Consider the following 22,475-nt stretch of genomic DNA (forward strand, 5'->3'; position numbering starts at 1 on the left):
CAAGAGGGGACCAAGGAACATCATTTAGCTTGACTACGATTTGCTCTCTGACAGGGTCTCCCAGACTTACCACTGTAGCAGGACACAGGCAGAGTGCCTAAGCTGAATCACAAGGCAAAGCAAAGCGGCTGGACCAGGGGGCCGGGGGGTTGCGGTCAGCGGCTGGCAGTCCAGCTGACGTTCCTCACTGCTTGATGTGGCATTGCATGTTGCTTGGTGTCTTGGTGATGGGCGCGGAGGATGTTCTACAGAACGAAGGACATGGGCAGGCTGTTGGGGGCACGGGGCTGCTGAGGGGCTGGGGCCAGTGGCGCAATGGACAACGCGCCTGACTACGGATCAGGAGACTGCAGGTTCGACTCCTGCCTGGCTCAACACTTTTAGCCTGGTGGCAGCTCTGCCTGTTCCCTCTGCGAGGACCTTTCTTCTCCTGCCCATCATCCATCCTCCTGGGTCTTCTGCAGGGCAAAAGTGCTGGGGTGTCTTCTTGCCCTGCAGGAAGGAAAGAGTTCCTCCAGCCCTTACAGTGGGGCTGGGCTCCACCTTGTCTCATCTCTCTCCTCTACTCAGTACTGACATCCCTCTATTCCTACTGCTTACTCATGTTCCACACTTGGAATACTGCACACAGCTTTGGGGCTCCCAGTTGACTGATCAACTGGAACAAGTCCAGTGGAGGGCCACCAAAATGGCCTGGTGTTGGTTCCATGTTGGTTCCATAGTCTCCTCATACAGCAAGTATGAGGAGAAGCCATGTGAACTGGGTTTATTTGGCCTGGGGAAGAGGAGGTTTTAATAAGGACCTGATAGAAAACTTCCAGTACCTATGAGGAGGTCGTCAAGCCAGGCTCTTCACAGTGTTTCATGATGAAAGGATGAGACACAATAGCTATAGATTGAAATGGGATGTTCTGTCCAAATATGAGGTAAAAGTATTTTCCCAAATTTTTTGTCATTGATGAAGGTGGGAAGGAGAGAGGTATAGAGAGAGGGAGTGAAAAAGGGAGGGAGCTGCAGCCAAGGCATGGGAATGGGGACTCAGCAGGTAAGTTTTCAGTTGGTGCAAAAGTTGCCTGGTGGGTGCCAGAGTTCATGACTGAGGCTGGGGAGACATCTCACTTGCCCCGCAGGAGGCTCAGCTGTAATGCCCAGCTTATCAGGGTTGGGGTCAGCCCTGGGTCTCCTGGGAGCTGTAGTGGCCAGCTCTGGGGTGGTCCCTGTGGGGAGCACATCCCCACCACCCGGACTGGGTCCGTGCCTGGGGGCTGCATCCCTCCGTATTGACCTTGTAGCACAAGGGCAGCACGTCTGACTCCAGATCAGGAGGTTGTGTAGTTGAATCACACCAGCGTAAAGGTTCCTCATTTCTGCAGGGTGTTGTTGGGGTGCTTCCTCCCCACGTGGCAGGACTTTACTTTTGTCCTCTGTAAGGTTCATGAGGTTCCTATCAGCCCATTTCTCCTGCCTCACAAGGCCCCTCTGAAGAGCAATCCTGCCCTCCAGCATATCAGCCTCTGCTCCCAATTTGATGTCGTCCAGAAACTTTCTGAGTGTGCACCCCATCCTATCATGCAGACTGATGAAGACATTTAAGAGTACCAGTATGAGTATCAACACCTGCAAACTCCATTACTAACAGGACACTTGCTACATTTCTAACTGATGATCCCAACACTGGGTCTGGTGGTCCAGACAGGTTTTCACCCACCTTCTTAGCCTCTCATTCAGTCCATATCTTTTCAATCTGGCTACAGGAAGAAGACTCAGAGACCCTATTTAAAGTTAAGATAAACAAGTGTTTCTTTCTGAGGTTCCAGCAAAGCAGGCAGTTGGGTAGGTCAGGTAGGACCTTAGTAAATCTATGCTGGCAGTTTGCAACTACTTTTGTGTCCTTCATGTGTCTATTTTGCTCAAGTGAGTCCTGACTTGATCATCCTCTGCCATGGATAATCCACTGCCATAGGCTCTGTCAGAAGGCAAAGGGACATAAAGCTGAGAGCAGACCTCATGAATAAAGACAAAGGCAGAGAAGGCATCGAGTACCTCAGCCTGCTCCATGTCTGTTGCTATTTCCCTCACTCAGAAGTGTTCCCACACTTTCTTTTAATTTTCTTTTGCTGCCGATGTGGTTCTAAAAGACATTTTGTTGACCTTTCACATCCCTACCAATCTCATCTCCAGCTGAGCTTTGGTTTTCCTGTGTCAGCAGCTAATTCTAGCCATCAGATTGAGGGAATGATTATCACCCTGTTTGACAGCTGTGGGACTACATCTGGAGTCTGTGTCCAGTTTTGGGATCTCCAGGACAAGAAAGACATTTACAAATTGCATTAAGTCCCAGAGATGGTCATCCAGATGAGAAGGTGGTGGAGTGCCTGATGTAGAGTGGCCTAGAGAGCTAGGTTTCTATAATACAGAGAAGAAGAGGTCAAGGAAGGATTATAATCTTGTTTTATGCTCTGTGTGCCTACAGAGACAGTGGAGCCAGGCTTTTCTTGTGGACATAAAGGATGGAGCTCAACAAAAATAGATTACATCAAGGAAAATCTCTATTAAATGATAGGAAAAAAATTTCACACATCAGAGGTCACGCATTAGAACAGGGTCCCGGAGAAGTTTTGGAGTTCCCATTCTTGGAGACATTCAAAGGTCAACTAACAAAATGACCTAATGTGAAAGACTTTTGTGCTCTGAGCCAGGGGATTAGATCACTTGTCTTCCAGGGATCTCATAAAATCTAATTTTTTCTATACTTATCTAAGTCCTCTTGCACCTCCCTGCTCCCCTCACAAAGCCCATCCAGCGATGGGAAGCCCCCAGAGCTCCAGGAGAACCAGGGCCAGTGGCGCAATGGACAACGCGCCTGACTACGAATCAGGAGATTGCAGGTTCGACTCCTGCCTGGCTCGCTATTTTCCTGCCCGCAGCCTGGCTGTGGTACTGACGGCGACAGGGGACCTCTTTCTCCCTGGTGGCCTGCCTTTGCCTGGAGTTTCTCCCTTCTTGCTGGGCTTCCTGCACAGCAAAAGCTTCCTTCGCATCATGGGAGGCTCTGACTGGATATACTGGCAAAAAAATTTCACTGTGAGGGGGTAAATCACTGAGAGAGGGGCCTAGAGAGGCTGTGGACTCTCCATCTTCGGAGTTATTCAGAGTTCAAGTAGGCAAGGCACTGATCTGAGTGTCATAAGTTGAACAGAAATTTGGACTTGAGACCTCCACATGTCATTTCCAACCTGAATCACTCTATTATTCAATAGCAAGTTCCTGCTTCCATGTTCTTTTGCTGCTCCATCCCACATTGGCAGGCTTATGGGCTTGTCACCACCTTTGTGGTACCTTCACCCTGCATGTGGCTTGGACAAGGAAGGTCGAAGATGCCCATGTACAGGCTAGCCCATACCAATTGGCCATCAAGCAAGATCTCGCTAGCCACAGCTCACCTGCTCTGCCCTCTGTCATCAGGCAGGAGTAAGTGGAGGACAAAACATGTGGCCTTGGGCTGAACTCAACCCTCAGCTATACACCACGGCTCCAGAGACCCCTGGGCTGCTCCAAACCCTGCGTTGGCTGGGAATTGTAGCCACACCTCCCATGGGGCAGGCAAGATGTAATCTCCAACCCACCAGACCCGCTGAGGGTTTGAAGGCCACCATCTGCCCTTGCTGCCTGGCATCCTTGGGGGGGGACTCAGCACAGGCACCACTTCTCCTGGGTGGTGGGACCAGGGGGACTAATACTGATCTCTCCCTCATAGGTGAGTAGGGCAAGGCTGTCATGGATGGGGCAGGAGGGAGCTAGGTGAGATCTTGCCACTTCCCTTTGACCACCAACACATCCAGGTGGTACAGAAAGCACGGTGGAGGCACAGGGTGGGACCAGAGGCTGGGGCCAGTGGCGCAATGGACAACGCGCCTGACTACGGATCAGGAGATTGCAGGTTCGACTCCTGCCTGGCTCGCCCTGAAACTGCTTGGAGGTGATAGGGGACAGCTGTCTTCATGAGGTCCTTCCCCTTCCAGGCTTTTTTCCCATCTCTCTGACATCAGCTTCACAGGAGCATCATCTTGTGAAACACTTCGTCAAAGCTGCGAACATGCCACCTGCTTGAAGAGCCACCACTCCTCAAGTCCTTTTTGGCCTGGCCTGCTGACCTCGTAGACTGCTGAGCAGCAGGATTGCTTCTCAGGTCTCTGAGTGCGTGTTTTCCTCATAAGCCCTGTGCAGATCTGTCTGTCTCCCTGAGCACCACTGAGTGAAAGCTGGCTGAAGCCTCGCTAGTAACAACTGTGGGTAAGGGGTGGGTGGAAAGTGGGCTGGGACGTTGGGCTTGAAGGGTTGTGGTCAGGGGCTGGAAGTGCGAATGGTGGTTAATTGCTCCTAGTGCTCCTCAGGGGTCAATGCTGCCACTGGTACTATTGAGTATCTTCACTGACATAGTAATGGATGGATAGGATGAATCCTATGTGAGTTCATGGATGACACCAGTGGGGAGGGGAGCAGCTGACAGTGGCAGGGATGGTGTGACGGTGTGCTTCCCCCGCCCCCGACCTTTATCTCCTGAAACCCTGCTTAGGTGATAACCACCAGTGGTGATTGTAATGGACGCATCTGGTCACGATGGCTGCATCGGCTCAAAGTGGATTCAGGAGACAGATAACAACACAATAGCCTAGGGCTATTGTGCAATGCGCCCACCGAAGAAACTGAAACCTGTGGTCGGCATGCAAATATGACTATGGGTCAATCATCTTACCCCCCATAAAGAGTGAGCAGCCCGAGAGCCCTTTGAGCTCTCCTGCACGGCAGCGGGCTGCACGCCAGGATCTCCCCTTGAGCAGGGACGCCTCTCAAGGCTACTCCTCGAGGTTGAGAGATTCCTTGCCGCAACAGATCCTCGGTAAGTGACTAATAGCATGCTAAACTTTGAAACCTTAGCTAAGTGATATAAAGGATTGATTGCGCACATATAATCCTTTAGACATAAACCGTTGACCAAGTCTGGGACTAGGACTGGATCCAGCCGCACCTAGACTCCTCTCTGAGAAGGAGTTTAGAAAGCAAGGGGATCTTTTTCTGAACCTCATGACTCAACGGGAGGCTCTCCCTGACAGTTTTGTCTGACCCTGTCCTCTATGCAGTAAATAATCAAGTGCACCTCGCCATCGAATCTTGTTAAACCACTGTCGCATTGAACTTTGTTAACTCCCTATTCTGTACCAATAAACTATATTTTTACTTCTCTCTTGTGAGTGAAGTGCACTCTCACTCCATCCGCAACAGACGGCTGTCATTCACAGTGACCTGGGCAGGGTGAAGGAAGTTCAGCAAAGGTAAACAACATGTCCTGCCTCTGGGTCGGGATAAGCCCATGCAGCAGTACAGACTGTCAAGAAAACAGCTGTGCAGAAAAGGGCATAGGGGGTCCTGGAGAACAACAACTTGGGCAAGAGTTAGCAGCGAGTCCCTGCACCCATGAAGGCCAACTGCATGCTGGGCTACCCTACCAAAAACATAGCTACCAGCTCAAGAGGAAGGATTATTGGTCTCCATCCAGCACTTCTGAGGCCATGGTTGGGGCACTGTGTTCAAGACTAACCTCCTGAGTACAAACAAGACACTGGCAACACGGAGCAAGTCTAGCTTTGTTCTTTTCCGTACTTTTCCACACCTCTTTGAGCTTTTCCCCCAGTTAAAGTTTTTTAAGGCCATACTTTTGCCTCATCCTGTCTGATATACCTTGTAGTCTCCTGAGCAATCCTAATTCCTAAAAGAAGATTGCAAAGTTATAAAAGTGAGGGTTCTGAGATGTCTGGGTGCTGCACCCCTCCACCCAGACCTTGTGGCACAAGGGCAGCCTGTCTACAACTGGATCACAAGGTTGGGTGTCTGAATCCTGCTGAGGCCAGGCTTGGGACAGTGCTGTGGGCAGGTGGCCTGTCCATGCTTTCCATGGGGCTCATCCATTTGCATGCATAACTTCGCAAGGCATTGACAAACTGCTGCAAGACCGATGTGGGATTCAAAGGTGGTTGGGGACCACAGCACTTGATCTCCCAGGACAGCCTGAGAGTGCTGGGTCTGTCTAGCCTACGGGGGAGCCGTTGAGGAGGCATCTTCATCCTGCTGTGGGGTGTGCTCTGGTGCCCCTGGCTGAGGTGTGGGCCCCAGCCCTGCCCATTTTGGGGTGCCGAGCCCCACTGAAAGGGCTGGAGGAACTCTTTCCTTCCTGCAGGGCAAGAAGACACCCCAGCACTTTTGCCCTGCAGAAGACCCAGGAGGATGGATGATGGGCAGGAGAAGAAAGGTCCTCGCAGAGGGAACAGGCAGAGCTGCCACCAGGCTAAAAGTGTTGAGCCAGGCAGGAGTCGAACCTGCAGTCTCCTGATCCGTAGTCAGGCGCGTTGTCCATTGCGCCACTGGCCCCAGCCCCTCAGCAGCCCCGTGCCCCCGACAGCCTGCCCATGTCCTTCGTTCTGTAGAACATCCTCCGCGCCCATCACGAAGACACCAAGCAACATGCAATGCCACATCAAGCAGTGAGGAACGTCAGCTGGACTGCCAGCCGCTGACCGCAACCCCCCGGCCCCCTGGTCCAGCCGCTTTGCTTTGCCTTGTGATTCAGCTTAGGCACTCTGCCTGTGTCCTGCTACAGTGGTAAGTCTGGGAGACCCTGTCAGAGAGCAAATCGTAGTCAAGCTAAATGATGTTCCTTGGTCCCCTCTTGAACACCAAGGAAATCATCCCTTCAAAGAAACCTATCACGCTGGTCAAGCGTGGTCTGTCTTTGGTGAATCCATGATCACTGTTTCCAGTCATTTTCATGTCTTTCCTTCATTTGGGCATGGCTTTCAGGAGTATTTATTCCATAGTCTTCATGTGGGCTCTGAGGTGAGGCTGATGAGACTAGAGCTCCCCAGATCCGCCTTCTTAATATCCTTGAAAAAAGTTCTCATGTTGCTCATGAGACTCTATTTCCATAATCCTTCATTGAGTAATTGCCCTTGATCCCCTCCAGAAGTCCCTGGACTGACTGTAGCCCCCCATGTTTCACTCCAAGGCAAATATTGCCTAAGGTAAGTCCAGGTCCCCCAGCAGTAACTGAGCATGCAGTTATGAAGCTTCTTGCACTTTCCTGAGGAAGACTTCATGTTCTTCCGCTTGTTGATGAGATCACCTGTAGCAGACACCCACCACAACACCGCCCTGCATTAGCCTCCACTCTGCTCATGACCCATAACCTCTCAACCAGACCCATACGAAACAGCTCCTGGCTCAAAGGAAAGCTCCGGGCATCACATTTCCCCCATAGCCCGTTCCTGAGGTGCCCCTATAGCTGAGCTGGCCAATGCCTTGCAGAGCCTTGCCCCTCACCCAGAGCAGCCCCACAGAAAAGCAGGGCCAATACAGAAGGTGGGCAGTGGTGCCCCATGGCTGACCCCGGTGTGATTCGAACACACAACCTTCTGATCTGGAGTCAGACGCGCTACCCTTGCGCCACGAGGTCGGGATGGAGGGACATGGCTCCCTGGCACGGACCCCAACCTGGGCGGTGGGGATGTCATCTCCACCAGGACCACCCCAGGGGCATCTGGGCCACCACAAGAGAAGGGCTATGGGAGGTGGAGAGGACAGGACCACCCCTTGAGGAGATGATGGCCAAGTCCTGCCCACAGCATGGTGACCAGGCTGGAGGGTGAAAGTCCAGGGAGGGATGGGGCAGAGGTGCAGAGGGAACAGCATAGGAGCAGGATATGTGGGGGCAGCTGAGCTCAAGGACACTCCATCCTCCCATAGAGAGGAAGGTGACCCCAGCCAGACCATGCAAAAGATGTGAGGGTCCCTCCTGCCACAGGGCTTGAGGTGGTGGCTGTGCATCTGCCAGGCAAGTGGGGGCTCTCTCCCCAGAGAGGTGGTGGCCCACCATTCCTCCTGTCCCTCTGGAGACACCACACTCGGGAGCTTGTTTCTCCTGGGAGAGGGCCTGCAGGGCTGCTCTGGGCAATGGTCATGTTTAGGCCTTCCTCCTCTGAAGTACCTCATTTAGAACCCTCCTCGCAGGCTTAGCAAGGCAGCTGGCAAAGATGCTCCCACTCCTTTGTCAGATGAATGAAAAGTCCCCTTCTTTCAAAGAACAGCCCATGCCATAAAGTCCAGGATGACATTTTGGCAAGATGTCCCCCAGCTCTGACCTCGTGGCGCAATGGTAGCGCGTCTGACTCCAGATCAGAAGGCTGTGTGTTCAAATCACACCGGGGTCAGGATGTCCCACCTCCATGGGGAAGCACTGTGAGATGGGCAACTCCCAGGCAACTTGTTTTTGCCCTCCCACTCTGTACCCCACAGCCCTGGTGAAGGGCAGTAAATGAGCCATGGCAGAATGGTCTTTCCTTGCTGGACCAGCGTTGGGAAGTATCTGGAGGTCTTCCGCCTTCCCTTGTCCTATGTGTACAAAGGAGACAGAGTTAGTGGACATCCCAGCTGTGACTCCACATCTGGGTACCACTTCTCCTGGTCCCAGTCCCCCTCCAGAAGGGCAAGGGCATCTGACTTCAGATGAGGATTTCTACAAAAAGCCCAGCCTGCAGCCTACCAATCCATAGCAGGGTATACTATCCATTGCAGCACTGGTCCTTGCAAGCCTGGCACCCTGTGGCAACATGTTGTCTTGTTGCTATTTGTGTTTTTTGCCTCCCATTTTATCACTGTGCACTTTGAGAAAATCTACACCCATCTACTCCATACGCTGCTGTTAGGTGGTTGAAGGTTGGGGTAAGATCCCTTTGTGTATTCTTCCTCAGGTTGAATAAATCCAATTCTTTCCACCTCTCCTCACATCTCAAGTACCCAAGTCCACCACCACCTCGGTAGCTCTCACTGGACTTGCTCCACTATGTCAGTGTCTTTCTTTTGATTCTGTTGAAACACCTGGCTGCGAGGAACTGAAACCCTGCTGTCAGGACTAGTCATCAGGATCTTTAACACTCTACTTACTCTCTTCCTGGTCTCCCCTGCATTTCTTGGTGAGATGGACAGAGGGGATGGAGGTCTGGGAAAAAAGGAGACTCAAAGCTATGGGAATGACCTTCTATGAGCTACACTTCATTACAAGTAGTTGAACTCTTTTAAGGTGTCCTGGTTTCGGCTGGGATAGAGTTAATTTTCTTCCTACTAGCTGGAATAGTGCTGTGTTTTGGATTTAGTATGAGAATAATGTTGATAACACACTGATGTTTTAGTTGTTGCTGAGCAGTGCTTACACTAAACCAGGGACTTTTCAGCTTCCCATGCTCTGCCAGGTGCACAAGAAGCTGGGAGGGGGCACAGCCAGGACAGCTGACCCAAACTGGCCAAAGGGCTATTCCATACCATATGATGTCATGCCCAGTATAGAAACTGGGGGGAGTTGGTTGGGGGGCAGCAATCGCTGCTCGGGGACTGGCTGGGTGTCTTGTCAGCAAGTGGTGAGCGGTTGCATCACTTGTTTTTTTGTTTCCCCCTGAGTTTTGTTCCTCTCTCTCTCATTATTTTCCTTTTCATTACAATTTATTATTGTTGTTGTTGTTATATTTCAATTATTAAACTGTTCTTATCTCAGCCCACGAGTTTTCTTACTTGTGCTTTTCTGATTCTCTCCCCCATCCCACCCTCCCCCACCGGGAAGGGGGAAGGTGAGCGAGCGGCTGCACGGTGCTTAGTTGCCAACCAGGGTTAAACCATGACATAAGGGCTCTTTAAAGATGAATTTTAAAAGACATAAACAGGGGACACAATGAAAAGAGACAATGGAGCTATGTGAAAGGCAAGAAAAGAGTAGGAGGGAAAAAAAAAGTAATTTCTGCAGCTGTGCCAGCATCAGGGGTGCACCCTCCCGCAGGAGGTCCAGGCTGCTATGCCTGTGCCAGAATCAGGCATTTAGCAGGAAGAAAAGTCCCACAGTTCTGCATCCTGCTCACAGAGGAAGACATTGATCCAAAAGTCCGTGAGAACAACACAAGTGTGGGACTCACGTAACAAGGCAGCCTTGAGGTCGCACCTCCAACGAACTCGGGCATGTTCCTGATGTTTGGACAACAGCTGAATGGTGATATCTGAGCATAGTACTGGACTAACATCTTCAGAAGCTCATGTAGCCACCCAAATGTTATTTAGCCAGTGAGGAAGATCAGCTAAGGGTATCTGGTAGATGGAGTGTCTGAAAAAGGTCATTTCCATGGAGTCATGGGTGGTGGGATTGCATGTGGGCTTTGGCAACGCTGCTGGCCTGAAAGTGCAAGGGCTTAATCTACCTGGACACAGGCTGTCCTGTTCAACCACCTAGCCCTGGAGGACCCCCTTTCTGCCCATAGCTTGCCTGGCACCATCCACAAGTGTCTTGGGGGATGGAGACAGAGGCGAAAATAAACAACCCCTGCGGTCAGACCACCCCACAGCTCTACAGAGCCCTGTGGATGCCCTAAGCCTGACATTGCCTGGAAATCACAGCCACAGACAGAAGGCAGAAGAATCTGATGAACAAAGGAGGGCAAGGTCCTTCAGGGTGCTTCCACTGTTCCTAACCCTGTACCAACAAACTAAGTGTGGGTTCTTCCGTGACTGCCGTTCTCACTTATCTGATGAACATAGACCTAAGGGCAGTAGAAATTGATGTCTCCCATGTCCCAAAACTCCTGGCGTGTCACCCATGAGTTGAGTGAGCAGAAGATTTCATTGGTAGCTGTCCTCCAGATGTCGCTGCCTCACTGTTGTTTAGTGCCCTTGGCTCTTCCAAACACAAATAAGCAAGGGGAGCACCCAAAGGCAGGGGAGATGTGGACCAAATGCACATAGCTGTGACATGGGGAAAACATTGCAGCTGGAACCTGTACATGCCAAATCCTGTACGTGCTGGGTGCATTCGCTCCGCTGCGATAGCTGCTGAACCAAGGGCAAGTTTTATACCACCACTCTGTCTCTGTAATGTGATTTTTCTGTCCCTTTAACTTCTCTGAATGGAAAGAAACTCAGGTATTTCCTTTTGCAGATCTTCCACAGCTGAAAAAAACCCAATATAGTACAGGTTTCTAGATGCTTTTGCTGGGAGTGCTAGCACACTCTTGAAAGAATGGGATCTGGTGAGAAGTATTATTCTGGTATACTTCTGGTTAGAAGTATTATTTTCACTGCAGCCAATGGGAACAGTTTTTACATTTCATAAAAAATGTTGAGATTTACAATTATTCTCACTCTTCAACTGGCTGAACTTTTAAGACTTTTTAAAGTCTTTTTTTTTTTTTAAAAGCAGGAGTGACTTGAGTCACAATATAGGCAAGAGCTGGCTGGTGATGAGGTTTAATCAAAGGAACAGTTTACCAGGCAGTAGAAATCAATGTCTCCCATGCAAGGGAATTTGTCGTAGGTTACTTAATAATCAAATTATTTAATAATCTTGAGGCTTTTTGAATTTTTCTAGTTAAAACACTCTACCTTGCATAAACAAGGAATTTTTGAGGCCATATCAGATAGGGAAGTGTGAGGGAGAAAGGCTTAAAAATATTCGATGAAGTTGTAAATCCTCGTAACAAATGCTCTCTTGAATATATCTTTATTTTCCAATGAAAATCCAGTTCTCAGAAAATTGCGATCAGTCCTATTGAGGTCCATTATACAAAAGAGTTTACTCTAAATATTGACATACTGTGAGCTTGACCAGAGGAGGACATGAAGCCTGTGAGCACAAGCCCAACTTTCCTGAGTTGTGACCCCTGCTCACAGCACTAGATTGGGTCCAGCTCTGGATTTTCTGTGTCTGGTGAAAATAATTACGGATACTTTAAATATGTTGTCATTTTTTCTGGCTGTATAAGCATCGGTGCCACTTCGGTGTCACCGGGCTATGCTCACTTCTAGCACGATCCCATGACTGCACTGAAGTTTCATTTTCATTTCCCTCCACCCTGTTGACTCAAGACTCAGCGTCTAAGTTGAGGACAAGGTCGCATCTCCCTGTTAGTGATCAAGGTAAGGTCATTTTTGTTCCGCTGGACCTTTTTTAAGGATAAAGATCCTCCTGTTTGTGGAGGAAGGCTAACTCCGAGGCACCGGTTCCAATAACAGGGTCTTAAGCCTCTTTTTCCCTCAGTACCTGAATCACCAATGAAGCGGCTGCTGGAGAAGTGATGGAGTCTATTAAGATCTAAATCGCAAGCTTTGGGTCTCTTGTTTTCTCTGGTCAGGCCTCTCCCTGGAGACTCTCATCCCTATCCCTATTTACATCTAAGGCTCACCCCTGCCTTAGTGCAGAGCAGGATGGAGGTGCCACGGCTGTGACTGCCGGTCATCCATGGGGTGTCCCAATCTTCAGTGTGTGGATGAATTTCTATAAATATCTTCAGCAATGACATGGAAAAAGAAGTAAAGAGTGGAATCTCCTGGTTTGCAATTTTTATTTCAGATACTTAAAAGCTGTGCCAGTTGCAAGGAACTTCATAAAATGGAGTGAGTATGAAAATAGATTATGGAAGTGCTTCAGTACATTACATCTAGGGGAAAATAACCCAGACCGTCACACTGGACTCACAGTTACAACCCAGGAAAGATATCTTGAGGTTTGCAGACAGCAAACTTGTCGACCTTGCTGCCATGGGAGGCTGTGAAGACAGACAGTACCAGCAAGGTCAAAAGGTCTAGACATAGATGGCCCAATAGGGCATTGCTCTGTTCTTATGTTATAATGTGAGGTCAAGGTTGCCCCAGCAGAGAGTTGTTGGGGTTTATTTCTTTCCCAATATATATATTTTGGTGATAGCATGTGGCTGATATCAGGAGGCAGAACGGCTTTCAGATAATACACTGATATCTTTAAAATGAGACCATAAACCAGATGTGGTATGAGATGGATTATCTGCCAAGACATCCACAAGAAATATTTCTTTGAAATGATTTCAGGGCAAAACGTCAATAAAAAGGACTCAAAGCAATTTCTTATATCTACCTCTCTTGCAATCCCCAAACCTGAAAACACACACACACACACACACACTCATGGTTGCACCTTTCTCTTAGATAGGTTTTTTTTGAGCCAAAAGGGTCTAATTTTTTTATTCCACTATTTCAACCAAATCTTCAAATCTCTTTGTGACACCAGGTTCAAGACCTGCATTCATAATGATTTTTTTTAACCTCTCTTTTCTATTTTTCAGTTGTTTTTCCAGGTGCAGACCCAGCATATACTCCTGAGTGAAAATCAAGTTGTCTCCTTAGGAACTGGACAAATGTCAGAACAAAGTCCAGAAAGACCTAGGCAGAGCACAAGGACCACCCTTGTGAGCAGCCACCAATGCTGATAGTGAGGTGCAATCAAGAGTAAAGTCTTTAAATGGATAAATGTCTAAATGAGAGGGATACAGGTAGAGCTCATCAGTGTGAAGGTAACTCTTCTTCTAATAGTATTCCTTGCTCTATCACAGTTCACTGAGTTTTCAAAGCCCCAGAAGCCTGCCAGACACTTTTCATGCCTTGTGGTTGCAGTAAAGAAGTCATTATGTGAATTTCTCCTGAGAAAGAAAGTGCCACGATGCAGCTGGAGCACATGACCCTGCTCAGCACATCATTCCCCTTCTCCCAAGGTCGATAGAGGAATAATACCAAAGAGTTCTTTTCCTTACAGCATCTCAGATGTATTGGCGTCCCCTGGGACAACAAGAGCATTGCCACCATTCATACATTAATTCTTACAATACCCCTGGGAAGGAGGAGAGAGAAAACCTTCTCCTGGTTTTACCAACATGGGGATGGAAAGTCTTTCTTGGGAACAGGCTGTTGAAGCAAGGAATCAAATTTCTGTCTTTGGAGGCTCCACTTGTGGCTCACCATGCCACCCCTGAAAGGCTCTGCCCTGACCAACCTTCTGTGAGATCTTAGGCAAGTCATCTCATATGAAAGTTAGGAAAGGCTGTGCAGAGTTGTTCCACATCTACGCCAGGGTCCTGTCTCTTAGAGAGGTCCAGATGTCCACAGAAAAGATTAAGAAAAAGACAGGCAGAGCCTCATATTTTCCTTGATACACTCTCTGAGCTTCCCCTTGACACTTACTTCCAGAAATGGGATGGGTTTGTGTGTTTACCACCCTTCCAGGGTGTTTGCCTGGGAATTTGCCTGATCATTTTCAAATACACAAACTGCCAGAAAGAGGACTGTGAGCAATTTTTCTCGTTGCTCAGGAGAGAAAAGGACACACAGATGATGGTGCCAGAGTAGCTCAGATACCTCTTCTGTCACTGTCCCCAATGATTTAAATTTCCTGTAAGGATCAATTAGTTGCACAATTACCGAGAAAGCGAGGTTCAGCTGCCACTGAATCATGTGCAATACTTTAACAAGACTCAGCAGATTCCTGGCTGCTCTCCCCTCCTCTGCCTGCTTCTCTGTGTGCCTCTATTTCCCTTTCCAGTTGGTGACTTCCCACTAGGGGAAGGGCTTGTCCAGGTACCAGATGGGGTACAACAGAGACTACCAAATTCCAGTGCAAAGGAAATCATGATTAACAAGGCACGGAGAGCTGTCTATAAAAATCTCACTGTTCCAGCCTACAGTACATTTATTTACATGTTTACACCAGGAAAAAAAGGCAAAATCCACTGTTTATCCATTTCCCCAGCAGGGTGAGCTCCCTAGTTTATAGAGCCGAAGAAAGGCAGGGGGAAAGCCATGCAGATGCAGCGTACCTGGGTAACTTTTATTCCCCCATCTGAAAGAGCTGACAGACCTGGCAGACCTTCTCACCTTGCTATTATCAGTATTCTTCTCATAGGTGCCTGATCTCATGGCCATGTTGTTCTCTCAGCACACCCTTTTCACAAGGTTTGTGCCAGTGGAAGATGAACAACTCTTTCTTAGCCTTTTGTGCATGGAAAATCAACCAAATTTTCTTGCCTTTGTATGAACTTTTCCCTGGGATTTTGTCACTTATGTAAGAACAGGAGCTGGCTGCCAGATGGGATTTAGTGCCACAGCTTGCTTGCTTGCTTCCTTCCCTCCTTCCTTTATGCTTCTGAGATTTTAAATCATATTCCTGTGCTCAAAACTGTTCTTGCAACTAAATCACTATGCAAGACCTATGTCCTTTATACTGGTGAAATGGCTGATCAATGAAAGAACTGTTGTAATCAAAAGGGCCAATTAGTTTGTAGGGGAAAAGCCAGTGGTTTCACTTATTTGTGGTGTGATTGCAACAGCTTTGGTTCAAATACTATACAAGCATAACTGATGAGTGTTTTGGGCAGGAGGAGTGAGTGGAGGGGAAGGGGAGAGGGAACGGCTCTATCTACCCTCTCCTGTGAGAACATCCATAGCGAAATTCCCTGGGGCAGCATCGTGTCCATGTTGGCAAGTAAACCAGCGTAGGGGCAGAGGTACAGGACCATGTGCCTAGAATATCAGCTAACCTGGACACAATTTGGGCCCAGGCCAACTAACACCGACCCAAACTATTCCTGGGCACAGCTGGGGATTGGCATGGGCCAGGGACCATTCCCAATAGATAGTTTTAATTCAGCCACCTTATTCTGGAGGGTGAAAGAGTTTAAAAGTATGGATGTGGTCAGCCATCCTAGTTGCCTTAGGAATGGTCCCCGTCATGTTTAGTTGCATGGCTGACACAACTCTCCTTCCCGTCCATCCTCTGACAACTTCCTTCCACCCACTGTTGGACTGGCTCCACTGTCACCCATCACCAGACTCCATCAGCACACGGGAAGGTATGCCAAAATAACTTCTGGCATACCAAAATTTCCCTGTTCGTCATCTATCCTTCTGCCCCAACCCAATGGAAGCCGTTAAACAGAAAAGAAAGCCCAGATTTTAAGGCCAAATATGTACCTATTCACAATCAGCTTCAGATGATCTGTCTAGGCCACCAGAGGACTCTACCTTGCAGGTCCTACCTAAAGAGCAGTGATCTGTAGGGTTTGCCTGTGAAGAGGTGACACATTTTTGCATTGATAAGGAGTTAAGCTTTTTGCTATGTTTTTATAATTCCTTACCAAGGCCAAACCTTTACATATGCTCTTTGAACCAACACCCACAAAACCATACACAGTGCCCCTCTGAAGGGCTGGAGATAACGGTGAAGGGTGGGTGAAACTGTGTTTTACACCCCCAGCAAAGATGTGGGCGTGAAAAGTGTACAGAGGACTCTTGAGAAACACAGCCCATAACTCTGCTAGAAAGTCTTGGCCTTTCCAAAGGTCATTTGCCTGGCAGTGTCTGGCTCATTACCCAGGAGGAATCCCGCCCTGGGGCGGGGGGGGTTGAGGTGCTGCCATTAAAGGCATGTTTTCCCCGCAAAGTCATGCACAGGGGAATGGGAGCTATTAGCTGTGGGTGGCTCTGTGGAGACCTTTATGCAGAAGGCTGGAAGTGACCCTCTTAGCTGCTGCGGAGTTGGGTCCCGGCAAACAGCCTTGAGCATTTTGTTAACTTCAGCAGATGAAAATCAGGTTGGCTTATGCCCTATCGGTGTGTCTGTGAACAAGGGAGTTAAAAAATTAACAGCTCAGTGGCTTCCCTTTCCTTTTCAGGGACTCTTTCAGGCTGGCCTCTGCAGATGTTGCAGTATCAGTCCTGCTGCCAGCTAAGACTGGACCAAGCCTCATCCCCCAGCATGGGGACAAGAGTGGTGGGGAAACACCATCCGTGGATGAGGAGATGAAATAAGGAGAGACGCAGAGAGCAGATTTACATGGTGCTGCCAGTGGCTCACCTGATAGGTGCTTATCTGTCCTTATCCTCAAGGAGATATTTAAGGGACACAGACAGCAGGTATCAAGGAGACACTTAGTGTCCCGTCTCTGACCTCTAAGAAACGGCATAGTCATATATTGAGGTGTTTTCAACCCACAAAGGGCACAGTTCCAGCAAGAAAATTAACTGAAACTTGTCTTAAACTGAAATTGGGAAGCAAATATTTTGGCGATGCAAGCACAAGGAAAGAGCTCTTGGTCCCCAGCCAGGCACTGCCCCTTCTCTTCCCATCTCCAGGAGACATAGCCCACCGGCTGGTAGAAAGCAAATACCAAATTCACCTCCAGCCCCTGCGTGCATTACACAATGCACTGATTAGTTCATTGGAAATTGATTACGTATTTGATTACGTCATGGTTTACATAACCGGGTTTTGCCTGTGATATTGACCTCAGAAGACGTGAGCTGCTTTCCAGAGGGCTAGAAATGAAGAACTAAGTAAATTGAAGTAACTAGGTGTTTATTATAAGGGAGTCCTCCAGGTGGCTTGTTTTCTTTGTTCTTTAAAGGGTTGTATTTCAAGGCATCTTTTATAACTCCATGGACATATTTTGTTTGTTAGATTGGTGATACATTTGCTTTTAGTATTACCCCCCACCATGTGTCATGTGTCCAAGCAGAGCTCTGTAATGGTTGACTTCCAACGTGGGATTTAGATGTCACTTGCAAGCACCTAATCACTGTGACAGGCATGGGGAGAAAACTCTGTGGAATTCCAAACCTTAGCCAGGACACCGATCTGTGTAGAAAATAGTTGTCTTAATCCCAAATTGTTTATAGCACAGGAAAGATTGCTAGCAGCAGGACAAAGAGGTGTTCAAGACAGCTGAGCTATGGGTAGAGGGAAGGGAGGTGGTTGCTCGAGCACCTTGTTAAAGACTCATTTGCAATTGGTGCAAAACCAGACAAATATGGATACCTGTAATATGATTAGTTGCAAATACAGACTGGAAAGCTATGCTTCTGTACTCCTAACAGTGCCTTTCGCTAGGTCCTGAGATCCTATGGCATGGTGTGACCATACCCTATTGTGCAACTGTCTTAGCCTCCAAAACAAGGTTACCACACCGGACTGCCTACTGGAATAGTTCCTAGCCAGGACTAATCATTGAAACAGCCCAGTAATTTTTGGCAGAGAGCTAGCAGAGGCCAAAACTGCCAGGGCTGTTCTAATAATTTAATATTATGGATGATCAAGTTTCAGTGATCATGTCCTGGCACTTTTTAATCTGTTTGTAGAGACACAGAGAGGTCAGGTGAATTACCGTTCAGACTCTACTACCTGTGTTAGCTACAACTTGACAGGTTATAATGAGATTTTGGATGTAGCAGACACAATGGATGTAGCAGACACATGTCTATTACACATGAAAACAAGCATGCATATGCGGGTGAAGGTCAATGCCACACTGAGCTGTCTGATATATATATGACTCCAATTCTTGTTGCTGCAACATTAGCAGCTTCCTACCTAACAAGAGCCATGGGAGCTCCAGTGATTTTATTTTTGATGATGACAGTACCAGAGTCAAGAGAAATCCACCCAATACACCACAGGAGTAGCCATTTTGGTGCTGCACAGAGAGAAGCATGTAGACACTGCTCACCGTCTAATGAAAACACTTCTGGTGTTTCAGTTCATAGCCAACTGCACAGTAATTCTTCAAAATTAAAGCTTCTGTGCTATTTCATCTGATACCATCCACACAGAAGCTTCAGCCCCTTCCAGGAAAAGCATCACTCCAGCAACATTAGCGCCCTGTGACAGATCAGGAAACTCATCATGCAAGACCAGAGAAGTACTAGTCTTTTCTCCATAACATACAGGAGATCCTGCCTCCCAGCCTTCCTCTCAAACACTGATTATTATTTAATGTTGATTCACTGTATGGATTGCAACGTGAGGCCACGTGCAATTGAGATCAAAGCAACCAAGGGCAGGTAATCATTGACTAGGTTCCCAGACCTCAGCATTGCAGCATCCCTGAACCTTACATGCACAGAGGCTCTGCAGCCTCCTCTTCTGCCCACCTCAGATGTGTGCCTTTTCAGTGATGTTAGCAAGTCTCTTGCACATCAGGATTCCTTAACTGCTCTTTGCTGTACTTTTCTTCCTCTAAAAGGTTTAAGGAGTTTCTCTAACAGAGGGCCATTCTAGCTCTCACAAGCACAGTGAGGACTGATAGAAGAACAGAGGTGAAACATGACTGATGGTCTTTGCTTTGAGCCTTGTGCACCCATTTAGCCCACGTGAAATGGCATAAACCACTCTACTGACAAGTCACAGGTAGGAATATTTTGCAGAAGAGCCAAGTGTATCTATTAGAGGATTTCCACTAATATAGCTCCATGGATGAAGCAACATCAGCCCTCATGTTCCCATTCTCATTGTGCCCTTAGGAAGATGATGCCAAAGGATACCCCATGGGATGGCAAGTTAATAAATGGACGTGGCAGTGGTTGAGACTACACATGGATTTGCAGACTGATTGGTCTGAGCTGCTCCTTCCCTGAACTATGAGTGATATGCCCATGTGTCAAGAGATGTAAGATGCAATGGAGAAGCAAGTTGGATGCCAGCTTCTCCAAGAGAGGTGCAAAGAGTGCAACATCTCTTACCACCAGGCATCTGCAGTCAGCTGCGGGAGAGAACCACCCCATTACTTACACTGCAAAGAAAAGAGCTGTAAATTTGATTGACATTGATTTCCCACATAGAAAACTGTAAAAGCAGACTAGACAGCTACAAAAGTAGGAAAACCCAAATGTCTTTGTTAAAATTGCCCTGTGCGTACACGATAATGGTGATAAAATGAATGTAAGATTTCAGTCTATGTTTTTTTATCTTGTTTGCTAAAACTTGGAAGCATCAGACAAAGCGCACAATTAAAGAACATACTATTATCATAATTAACTTATTGGTGACTAATGGAAGATAAAGCACTGCAAACGTAAATCACTCTGCATGTATAGTAAGGATTCATGCCATAATTAGGAAAGCCGGGAGAATACTGAAGTATGTGCTAACATGAACTTGGTTTTCGTGGGACGTAAGCATATGCTTTCATAAATAACCATGTGCCTATGCGGTTTTAAAGGCATACTTATAGTTAAAATGGCAAAATCAAGTCTTACCAGTGTACAAATATATGCACCCCATTATAAATAACCATTCTCAAAAGTATAATAGTTTTTAAACTCTAAAAAACGCTCTTCTCCACATTTTATTAGCCATTAGCAGTTAAGTTGTGCTTGAGAGAACTTCTTTGAGAAAATGTTGATGCTGAAAGCAATCTACACCGTATATGATGCTTATTATGAACTTTTATGGGAGGCAGTTTGTCAACCAAGAAGGGAAGAAGAGAAGAAACATGTTTGCCTTGCAGGAGACCGAGAAATCTCCTCAGTCATTGTGTGCTCCTTTATCTATCAGAAGGAGGCAATGTTTGCAAGGGCTGGCCCCACTCAGCATTTCAGATTTTGCTTGCAATATCACCTTTGGAAAGCTGTGCTGCTAAGGCAAAATTCAGCAAAATTGGATTGCAAACATCGAAACATAAATATCTATTCATACCTTACAGATTTACAAAATAGAGAGAAATAATGGGAGCACCATTCTGAGATATTGTGTCCTTCACGACCATCCAGAGATCTCCGTTTGCTGATGTACCAAGTTCTTCTTTGGAAAGAGCTGTTGGAGCGCAGGTAAGGGATCTTCTGCTATTATAAGCTGGCCATCTCTTCCTGACCTCAAAGGCAAAATTAAATGTCTTTTGAGTGTCATGCGTGTCTTCCCTTTCTCTCATTTGCTGTTCTCATGGAATCTTTTATGTCTTATTTGCATTGCAGTATTCTTGCATAAGGTGCTTTAAGTAAAGTCCTCCTAACACCTATTTGCTTAGAGAGCTTGATTTCTCTGGGGTAGGTACCTACAACACCTTGAGTTCCCAGCTCATGTCTGGAAGTTAACATTCAACAGAGATCTCCAGGAGTCCTTCCTGGCCCTGACTGCCATGGGACACAGCTCCATGCATGCTGTCATGTTTCAGACCCAGGTCACTGCTGTGCTGCACAAATTGCTCTGCTCTTCAGGCGTTTTACACAAGTTTGGCCTGGTTTTAAGCAACCAGCTTGCACCTATCTGTTTTTCCTAGGAGCCAAAGTCATGGAATTTTCCTATTCCTCTGAATGCCATTTTCAGTCTGCCTGTGTTAGCAGGGCTTAAAATGTTGCTCACTTTCCTAGAGGGCTGCTTTCCTTCTGCAAGAAATAAGGTTGTTCAGCAAAATCTATGAATGCTATGGCAATTTGCATCACTGCAATTTAAACAATTTGACTCTGATAATAGATTTCTAGTGTTCCACAGGTGGGAAAGAGTACAGCCCTGAAAGCGAGCGGAGCTTGTTCAAATACTGCACGTGACAGCAAAGAGTAGTCACCACCTTCCCCAGTGCCACATTCTGATTTTATTTGGGGAAAACCTGACTCCTCCCTAACATGAACTTCTTCAGGGAGCAATGAGTGCTCAAAAAACACACTTCTGTGTGCAAAACATCACAACACTTGTCCTGTCTAAATGAAAGGCAGATGGGGGAAATACATATTTCAATGGGTCTTCATAAAAACAAAAGGGTTTTGTTTCCTGGTTTCTTCACATTCATGTTGCAGGTCAGGTGTCTGTCTCTCTGTCAGGGTGTCCCACTGACAACTCACTGAAAGAGAAAAGCGAGGAGTGACAAATCAGCTCTCCTCTCTATTAGAAATGGGGAAAGCTGGAGAGTTGCTAGCAAAAAAAGAGATAATTTCCAAGGCAAGGGTACAAAAAAGAACATTCTGAAGCACTTGGCATTTGCTGGTTAATTAGATTTTATGGGTGGAAGAGGGAAGGAAATCAGTGTTTTTCTTACTGTTATTCACTGCATAAACACTTAAGTAACTCACATTGTTGCTACTTTCCCAGTCGCTTAAGCTTGCCTGTTAGTATGTAGATTAAACATAAACATAGGTAATGTTTCATCCTACTAATAATTCTTAGAACAAAAATACCATTAACTCCCAGTTAAATATAATAAACGAGGTAATAAGGAAGCAAACTGCTGAACCAGAATGCCAGAGCTAGGAACTGCCAAAATGTCTGGGCTTTGACAGAGATTAACCTGTTTATTATGTGTGGCAGTATTTGGGGAAAAGGGATGATTCCCATGGGTGACATCTACAAGCCAGGATTTCGTGAAGAAGAACCTTCAGTGTTTTGATCCCCTAACCAACGCTTCTCAGAAAATTTACAGCCACAGGGATCATGCTCTGAAGTGAAGCCCAAGAAGACATCGGACTTCAAGGTACTATGTCTGCCCAGCCTTTTCAGCCGAACTCAGTCTTTCAAAAATCGATCACAGGTCTGCACCTCACATGCTGCAAACTCAGCTCTGCCAGGGCTAAAATTAGCCACTGGAAGCTCCTCCAGGAACTCAGAATTGGTTGTTACCGTTTCACTTTGAATCTGGAAATCACCTTGTCTTTGCTGGAAGGAGAGCCATCACACCCGTAATCACAATACAATTTCATAAATTCTTATAGAATCAGCCCATTCTCCCAACCTTTTGGGCCAATACGAGGAGAAACAAAAAGGGGACATCAAAAGCTGCTAAGAATGCAAAGAACTCAAGGGGGCATATAAGTGAGAGCTAAAGGAG

The 22,475-nt window shown here is 47.2% G+C and overlaps 6 non-coding genes across 6 annotated transcripts; 4 read left to right on the plus strand and 2 right to left on the minus strand.

Annotated features, from left to right (window-relative positions):
- Positions 1-301: 301 nt before the first annotated feature.
- TRNAR-ACG (transfer RNA arginine (anticodon ACG)) lies at positions 302-374 on the plus strand. Its single transcript has one exon. It is a non-coding gene; the product is annotated as a tRNA-Arg (tRNA).
- A 2,462-nt stretch (positions 375-2,836) lies between these two features.
- On the plus strand, positions 2,837-2,909 carry TRNAR-ACG (transfer RNA arginine (anticodon ACG)). The gene has a single exon. It is a non-coding gene; the product is annotated as a tRNA-Arg (tRNA).
- A 979-nt stretch (positions 2,910-3,888) lies between these two features.
- Positions 3,889-3,961, plus strand: TRNAR-ACG (transfer RNA arginine (anticodon ACG)). Its single transcript has one exon. It is a non-coding gene; the product is annotated as a tRNA-Arg (tRNA).
- Positions 3,962-6,353: 2,392 nt separating this feature from the next.
- On the minus strand, positions 6,354-6,426 carry TRNAR-ACG (transfer RNA arginine (anticodon ACG)). The gene has a single exon. It is a non-coding gene; the product is annotated as a tRNA-Arg (tRNA).
- Positions 6,427-7,435: 1,009 nt separating this feature from the next.
- TRNAW-CCA (transfer RNA tryptophan (anticodon CCA)) lies at positions 7,436-7,507 on the minus strand. Its single transcript has one exon. It is a non-coding gene; the product is annotated as a tRNA-Trp (tRNA).
- Positions 7,508-8,189: 682 nt separating this feature from the next.
- Positions 8,190-8,261, plus strand: TRNAW-CCA (transfer RNA tryptophan (anticodon CCA)). Its single transcript has one exon. It is a non-coding gene; the product is annotated as a tRNA-Trp (tRNA).
- Positions 8,262-22,475: the final 14,214 nt, after the last annotated feature.

The sequence above is a fragment of the Mycteria americana genome, chromosome 3 (assembly GCF_035582795.1).
Source record: "Mycteria americana isolate JAX WOST 10 ecotype Jacksonville Zoo and Gardens chromosome 3, USCA_MyAme_1.0, whole genome shotgun sequence".
NCBI classification, from domain to species: Eukaryota; Metazoa; Chordata; class Aves; order Ciconiiformes; family Ciconiidae; genus Mycteria; species Mycteria americana.